The sequence below is a fragment of the Populus euphratica genome, unplaced genomic scaffold (assembly GCF_000495115.2).
Source record: "Populus euphratica unplaced genomic scaffold, PopEup_1.0 scaffold899.1, whole genome shotgun sequence".
Taxonomy (NCBI): Eukaryota; Viridiplantae; Streptophyta; class Magnoliopsida; order Malpighiales; family Salicaceae; genus Populus; species Populus euphratica.
In genome coordinates, this window is record NW_011500738.1 from 28,605 (window position 1) to 36,789 (window position 8,185).

The 8,185-nt window shown below is 36.9% G+C and overlaps 1 pseudogene; it reads left to right on the forward strand.

Annotated features, from left to right (window-relative positions):
* Positions 1 to 2,121: 2,121 nt before the first annotated feature.
* Positions 2,122 to 3,093, forward strand: LOC105116214 (uncharacterized; annotated as a pseudogene).
* The last annotated feature ends 5,092 nt before the right edge of the window (positions 3,094 to 8,185 follow it).

Sequence of the window (8,185 nt, forward strand, 5' to 3'; positions counted from 1 at the left end):
TATGCCCGGTCTAGATACTGACATAGTAATACATAAAATTTCCTTAATTGAAAAAAGCAAACCAGTTAAGTAGAAAACTAGGTGAATGCGCCCAAACATGTTGCTTAAGGTAAAGGCTAAGATTCAAAAATAGTGGGATGCTGGATTTCTAGATGTGGTCCAATACCCTCAATGGGTAGCCAATATGGTTGTAGTCCCAAAAAAGGATGGCAAGATCCAGGTGTGTGTGGACTATAGAGATTTGAATAAGACGAGCCTAAAAGATGATTTTCCTTTACCTCACATAGACATTCTAGTTGATAATGCTGCAAGAAATGTTACGTATTCTTTCATGGATGGATTCTCTAGCTATAACCAGATAAGAATAGTGAAAGAAGATAAAGAGAAGACCACTTTTGTCACACCGTAGGGAATATTTTGCTATAAAGTAATGCCATTCAGATTGAAGAATGCTAGAGCCACATATCAAAGGGCAATAGTTACCCTATTCCATGTTATGATGCATCGAGAAGTGGAGGTTTATATGGGTGACATACTCGCGAAATCAAAAGAGGAAGAAGATTATGTGCAAGTATTAAGGAGACTATTTGAAAGGCTGCAAAACTTCCAACTAAAGTTAAACCCTGCAAAATGTTCATTCGGGGTAAAAACAAGAAAGTTGTTGGGCTTCATAGTAAGTAGTCGAGGAATAGAAGTTGATCTTAATAAAGCCAAAGCTATCCGGGAGATGCTTGTACCTAAGACAGAAAAGGAAGTAAGAAGTTTCCTTGGGTGCCTAAATTACATAGCTCAATTTATATCTCAGCTAACAGTGATTTGTGAGCTAATTTTTTATTTACTCAGGAAGAAAAATCCTGAAGTATGGGACAATGACTATCAAGAAGCCTTTGATAAAATAAAGAGGTATTTGCAAAATCCACCATTGCTAGTACCTCCAACACTAGAGAGGCCTTTGATCTTGTATTTGACAGTAACAAAAACAGCTATGGGCTATGTACTAGGACAACATGATGAGTCAGGAAGGGATGAGCAAGCTATTTACTACTTGAGTAAAAAATTCAATGACTGTGAGTCAAGATACACAACAATTGAAAGGTTGCGTTATGCCTTGATTTAGAGTGCAAAAAGAATTAGGCAGTATATGTTATACTACATAACCTGGTTGATTTCAAAATTAGATCCGCTGAAGTACATTTGAAAAACCTTACCTGTCCAGTAGAATAACAAGGTGGCAAGTGTTGTTGGTAGAATATGACATGGTCTTTATGACAAGAAAAGCTGTAAAAGGAAGCATAATTACCGATCAACTTGCAGATCATACCATGGAAAACTATGAGCATTTAAACTTTGACCTCTTAGATGAAGATGTGATAGTAAGTGAGAATGGAGGTGGGGAAAGCAATACGTGGACCCTTTACTTCGATGGTGCAGTAAATGTATTAGTAAATAGCGTAAGAGTGATAATAATTTCCCTAGAAAATAAGCAATATCCTGTTTCAGTAAGGTTACTATTTGAATGTACCAATACTATGGCCAAGTATGAAGCCTGTATTATTGGCTTGGAAGCGCCTTTAGAACTTTAAGCCAAGAAGCTTGAGGTCTTCGAGGATTCCTTACTAATCATCTGCCAAGTCAAAGGTGAGTGGCAAACTAGGGATCAGAAATTGAAATTGTCTCAAAATTATCTCTTGAGGTTAGCCAATGAATTTGAGGAGATCAGTAGAGATAAGAATCAGTTTGCTGATGCCTTGACAACTTTAGCTAGCTTCAATGACACAAGTCGATATTAGAAGCAGGATCCAACTAATAGATATTGAATTTAGAAGATTCCAAACCTATTATTGCTTAATTGAAGAATCTCCAGATAGGAAACCAAGGTATAATGACATCAAGAAGTTTCTCCAACATCGAGAATACCCTCAAGGGATTTCCAAGACAGATGAAAAGATTTTGAGGAGAATGAACATGAATTTTTACTTAGATGGAGAAATCTTATATAGAAGGTCATTTGATAGGACCCTACTCAGGCGTTTGAATGAAAAGGAGACTAAACAAACATTAAAAGAAGTCCATGAGGGGATTTGTGCTCCATATGCTAATGGGCATACAATGGTAAAGCAAATACAAAGGTTAGGATATTTCTGGTTGACCATGGACAGAGATTGTATAGACTATGTGAGAAAATGCCATAAGTGTCAAATGTATGGTGGTAGAATAAATACGCCTCTAACACCTCTGTATAATATGATCTCGCCTTTGCCTTTTGATATGTGGGGTTTGGATTTTATAAGGCCAATCAACCCTAAAGCGAGCAATGGGCCAGCAAATGGGTAGAAGCCAACTCTTACGCCCTTGTAACACAAAAAGCAGTCAAAAGATTCATTGAAAAGGATTTGGGTATGTCGTTATGGTTTACCAGCAAGATTGGTAACTGATAATGCTCAGAATTTCAATGGGAAGTTGATTGACAAACTGTGAACCAAATGGAAGATTAAACACCTTAATTTTTCCCCTTATAGACCAAAGATGAATAGGGCAATCGAAACAGCTAACAAGAATCTCAAAAAGATTATCCAGAAAATGGTGGTCACCTACAAGGATTGGCATGAGATGCTCCCATACGCACTTCATGCGTACTGTACCACAGTTAGAACTTTTACAAATACAACCCTATATTCTTTAGTGTATGGAATGAAGGCGGTTATGCCCTTAAAAGTAGAAATCCCATCACTGCGGATCCTAAAGGATGCAGAATTGGACGAATCAGAATGGGTAAGGTCAAGATTTGAGCAACTAACCTTGATCGATGAGAAAAGACTAGCAGCTATCTGCCATCACCAGTTATACCAAAGCAGGATAGCAAAAGCTTACAACAAGAAGGTCAAACCAAGGGTGTTCAAGGAAGGGGATTTGGTGTTAAGGAAGATCTCACTAGCATCAGGAGAAGATCAAAGTAAGTGGGCACCAAACTACAAAGGGTCATATATGGTGAAAAAGGCTTTTTCTAAAGGGGCTTTAATTCTGACTAATATGGATGGAAAGGATCTATCAAGGCCTATAAACTCAGATGTTATAAAGAAGTATTATGCCTGATGCATTTACCTTTATCAATCAATAAAATTGAAAAGATTTGAGCATGTCATAAAAATCACTAAATATAATTATGCTAAAAACTAAAAGAAGAAAAAGCCCAATATTAAGGGGCACCTTGAACCATTTTTCAAATCAATTCCAAGGTCCAAAAAAAAAAAAAAAAAGAACAGGGGGGGTTTGAGATATAAGCATTAGTGATCCTTAGTCTTAAAGTCCATTAAACACCTTTTGACCTAATAGATATCCTTTTTCTTCATAGCCAAGAGCCAAAGCCTACATTACGTGCTTAATCAAGTCCTTTGTGATCAAAGGCAAGCGATCTGGATCGGTAGACAATGCTTTCATGTACAAAACAAATCATTATTCATGAAGTCAAAATGAATGCTTTGAAAACTGGTTCTTTAAAACCTTCAGACTGGATCTTAAATCCTTTTTAACCACCAAAACATCACTTCATATTTTCACCAAAAACAACATGGGAATTGCTTGAATTTTTTAGAGTAAGTTTGTTTTAAACAAGCATCAAAATGATTTTCTTTTCAGAATAACTTTGAAATTTTAAAAGTTCATTGTAAAAACAACTCCCTGTAAATAACCAAATCTCATTTCACATAACCTTGTCCCTAAAGAAAATCCCAAACAAACACTTGCAGGCATGATCAAATGAGGGGCAATCTAGCAAAATACATAGGGTTGGCTTTATAATTTCCCTTTCTAAGAAAATAAGAGACATGGTGCAGAGATGACATTTCTTCAAATAAAGATTTATGGGCAAAGAAGTATGCTCATGTTATACCTTTACCATAGGCTAAGATGACAAGATGTGGCTCGAGTAAGCAAGAGTATGAAAGCCTTCAAAGCTTACTATCAGAGACCCAAAACTTTTGAGAAAAGGAAAACTCCATGAAGAAAAGGGGGGCCTATATTTCTCAGGTAAGTATACATGCATATTGATCATGATGCATTACTTTCATCCTTGACGGATCAGTGTCTCATCATCACCTCTTTTTTAAGTGGGTTGTTGAGTCCTCATTATTTAGATAGTGTGCTTTCTAGCTCCATTTTCCTTCTTTTTGAGTGCGCCCTCGAGCCATCAAACATCCCAGCCGATGCACATTACAACCCTACCTCTTTTTTAGTGCACCTTTTACTCTCACCTCTAGGGTTATGTGTTTTCTAACCCTACCTATTTTCAAGTGCGCCTTTGAGCCATCATCTTATGGTTAGTGTGTTTTCTAACCCTACCTCTTTCCAAGTGCGCCTTTGGGCCATCACCTTATGGTTAGTGTGTTTTCTAACCCTACCTCTTTCCAAGTGCGCCTTTGGGCCATCACCTTATGGGTAGTGCATTTTCTAACCCTACCTTATTTCGAGTGTGCTTTTAAGCCCTCATCCCTTGGGTAGTGTGTTTTCTAACCTTACCTCCTTTCGAATGTGCTTTTCAGCCCTCACCCCCTTTCAAGTCCTATCTCTTCTTAAATGCTCATACGAGGTCCCGTCTCTTGAATAATGTGCCTTTGAGTCCTATCATGTCGTTTCTTCAAGACATTTCTTTTTTTTTTCACATGGGTAGGTCGCCCATCACAATCAGACCTCTTTGAAAACTCTTGTTATTTTCCATTAGGGCTGGTTGCCCATTACAATGCAACCATTTTGAGAAATCTTTACATTTCTCGCCATTTTGAAAAATCTTCATATTTTTCACCTCTTTGAAAAATCTTTGCATTTTTCACCTAGGTAGGTCACCCATTACAATGAAGCCACCTCAAAAAAACCTTGGGATTTAATTAAGTGTAAAGACTGAATTATACTTTAAATGGGTCAAATTATTTGAATTTTTAAAAGAAAAGTCTTTGAGTGTGCTTTTTAGCCCTCAAAAGGATTCATCAGTTCTTAATATGATGAATCCATCATCTTTCATCCTTCTTTTTCTTTACAATGCTTACTACCTAAAGTCTCTTATGAGACTTTCTATCGTAAGCATTGTAAAGAGAGACAAATTGCAAGATTCGAGACTAAGGGCCATTATGTAACAGGCGGCAAACCATGGGGTCTCAATTGACAAAAACCAAGGGGAAAAATTGAAGAAATTGAAAGTTTAATGGTCAATTATGGGTTAAATTAACAGAATCCGAGACCAAGGATGATATTGTAAAAGGCGTGTAACTTTAGGTTCCAATTGAAATTTGAAAAGGGTGTAATTGCATTAAATCAAAAAGTTTTTGGTCAATTAAGGGTACAATTGCATAAAATTAAAAGTTGGGGACTGCTTTGAACTCTAGAGAAGTCCCTATTTAAAACCTAAAACAACGCCATTTTGAGTTTAAAAAAAAAGAGAGAAACCAGACGACACATCCTCTAGTCACTATTCATTATCTTCCTTATTTTTTCTAGAAAAACCGGTCCGGTCATTCTCTTTGCAGGTGCATTTGATGCACTTAACGTCCACCAAATTTGCCAAATAATGCACGAAATTGAGCACCAGACATCTTTCTATGTTTGGATATGGTCTTCACCAGCTCACTGGCACATAAATGGACGTGGCACCACCCCAACGAGGCCACCTCAGCTAGCCTGCATCTACAGTTCAACAGTGCGACATGCCTACTTTGAGTCAACGGTTGGGATCCTTCCCAGTTAGATCAAGGGCTGGAATTTATTCCCCTGTGTGGACAAGATTGCTTCGTGGCTTTCAACCACTACCACCATCGCCACCTCCACCTCAAGTGGTCTCCAAAACATCTCTTGTGGTGGTTGCACCACCTCTCCCTCTCTCTCCCTTCTCTACGATGTTTTTCTTCTTCTGCGCCACCATGACAGTAGCCACCCTAGTGGCTCAACTCTCCACCGTTTCCACCATTTGCACCACGTCGTCTTTCTCAATCGGACCACCCTCGCGCCAGGTAACTTTCCTCTTCTTCTTCCTCTTTCTCTTCTTCACCCCACTGCGTGAACAGTAAGTGTGAATTATAATTCACGTCCTACTGTTCACATGAACATTAGGCGTGAATTAAATTCATGCCCACTGTTCATGTAGTGAATGTTGGGTCAGGCTGTATCTGGCCAACCCAAAATTCTAGGCTAGGTCCAACTCGGCCTTAAAGAAATAAATAAAAAGTGTCGGGATGAGGTCAGCCCAACCATTTCAGGCCTAGGCTGGCCCAACCATTTCAAGCTGAGACTTCCCCGATCTCTTTTATGCTTGAGCTTAGCCTAGATTAGCTGGGCCGGCCCAGCCCATGCAGATTTTTATTTTTTATTTTATTTATTATAATAATATATTATATTATTAAAAAAATAAAAAATTCCAAAATTTTTGAAAAGTCCTTTTAGAAAATTTGTGATTTCTCAAATATTTTTCGACCAATTTTGCATAATATCGGGTTGTATATGTACATTGTAAAATACAAATTCGGTATTAAAATACCGATTTTCTTCGAAAAAATGAAAAATTCCAAAAAAATTGAAAAGTCCTTTTGAAAATTTTTGATTTTCTTAGATATTTTTTCTATCAATTTTAGATAATATCGGGTTGTATATTAACATTGTAAAATACAAATCCGGTATTAAAATACTAATTTTCTTCAGAAAAAATTTGCATATTTCTCATGTTTTGAAAACCCAAAAATAGATATCATAACCAGTTTATTATCACACATTAAGGTTTGACCAAAATATCAAAAAATGTTTTTTTAATTTTTCCTAGGATCCAGATGTAGACTTTAATATTTATGGGTGTAAAATTACATGATAAAGTACACCCTCAGGTATTAAAGATACAAAGTGCAAATAAATATGATGCTAAAATTTAGACTTTAGAACGGTTAGGATTTAACCCGAAGGGGTAGAGACTCTCTCATGAAGAGAGATCTACCTTGAGCCTTATGTAAGACCAATAAATAAAAACCCAACCTAAAAAACAATCAAGCAACAATGCAGCTTACTTTACATAGGGTGCACTAGGGGTGATGCATCTTCCCCTTGCACAACCAATCCCTTACTCAGGCTCTCGCAGACCATAGGTTCCTAGTAACCATAATACTAGGTGGCAACCCCCAAAAATTAATCATAATTTTTCCAACACATTACATTCCCTCATTAGGAGGCACAATAGAGAGCCTCCACCATCATCAGACAACGTCGCCCCGCGACACTATTAGTGGATCCTTTAACAATGATATTTGTTTTTATCATTGTATAATCTTCACATTAATCTTACATATCAAAGTCCTTTTTAACTCGTCACCATCATCATCATCATCGTTGTTGTTATTATTACTATTGTTATTATTATTATTATTATTATAGTTAACCTCCATGTGGTTAGACCTCGGTTTTGCCGGGTTATTTATTACTTTGATACTCCTACATTTGGAATAAGACATCAACTTTTTGATCGTATCATGGTGTTTACAAAGGAGTTGGGGAAAGGTAGGCTTATGTCTCTAAGGAAGGTCTTGGCTGCGTAAGGGAGGTGAAGAGGGTTGCGGGCAAAGAGAGAGGCAATCTCGCGAGGGAGACAAAATCAGGTTTAGGAGCTATTATGGGTGATGGTGAGTTGGTGTGGGTTTTGTAAGGGGTTGATAGGGGAAGATATCAAGTCCTTCAGGAAAAAGGGGAGATGAGCGGCGATTTTGACTTTGTAGAGATAATTTAGGTTTAGGGTTTTTTTTTGTTGCCCTAAATTTTTTTATCTTAAATTGTCCCTCTGTCAATTTTATTTCTCTTCTTTTATGTGTGTTGAGATATCTATTTATTTTTAATTTTGAAAAAATTTAAACACATTAGATTTGTAAGCCATGTTTTTAGTGTTGCATGAATTGAAAGACATTATAAGAGTGTTTGATTGTTGAGGAAGATTTGTAAAAAATGTTCAAGCATTAGCCATCACACACTTTGATAGTGACACGACTAAAAGATTGATGTCTTCTCCCAAGTGCAAGAGTGTCGAAGTAATAAATAACCTGGCAAGACTGGGGTCAAACCACAGGGAAGTTAATTGTACAAATTATAAACAACAATAATAGCAACAACAACAACAACAATATTAGTAACAATAATTATAATAATAATAATAATAATAATAATAATA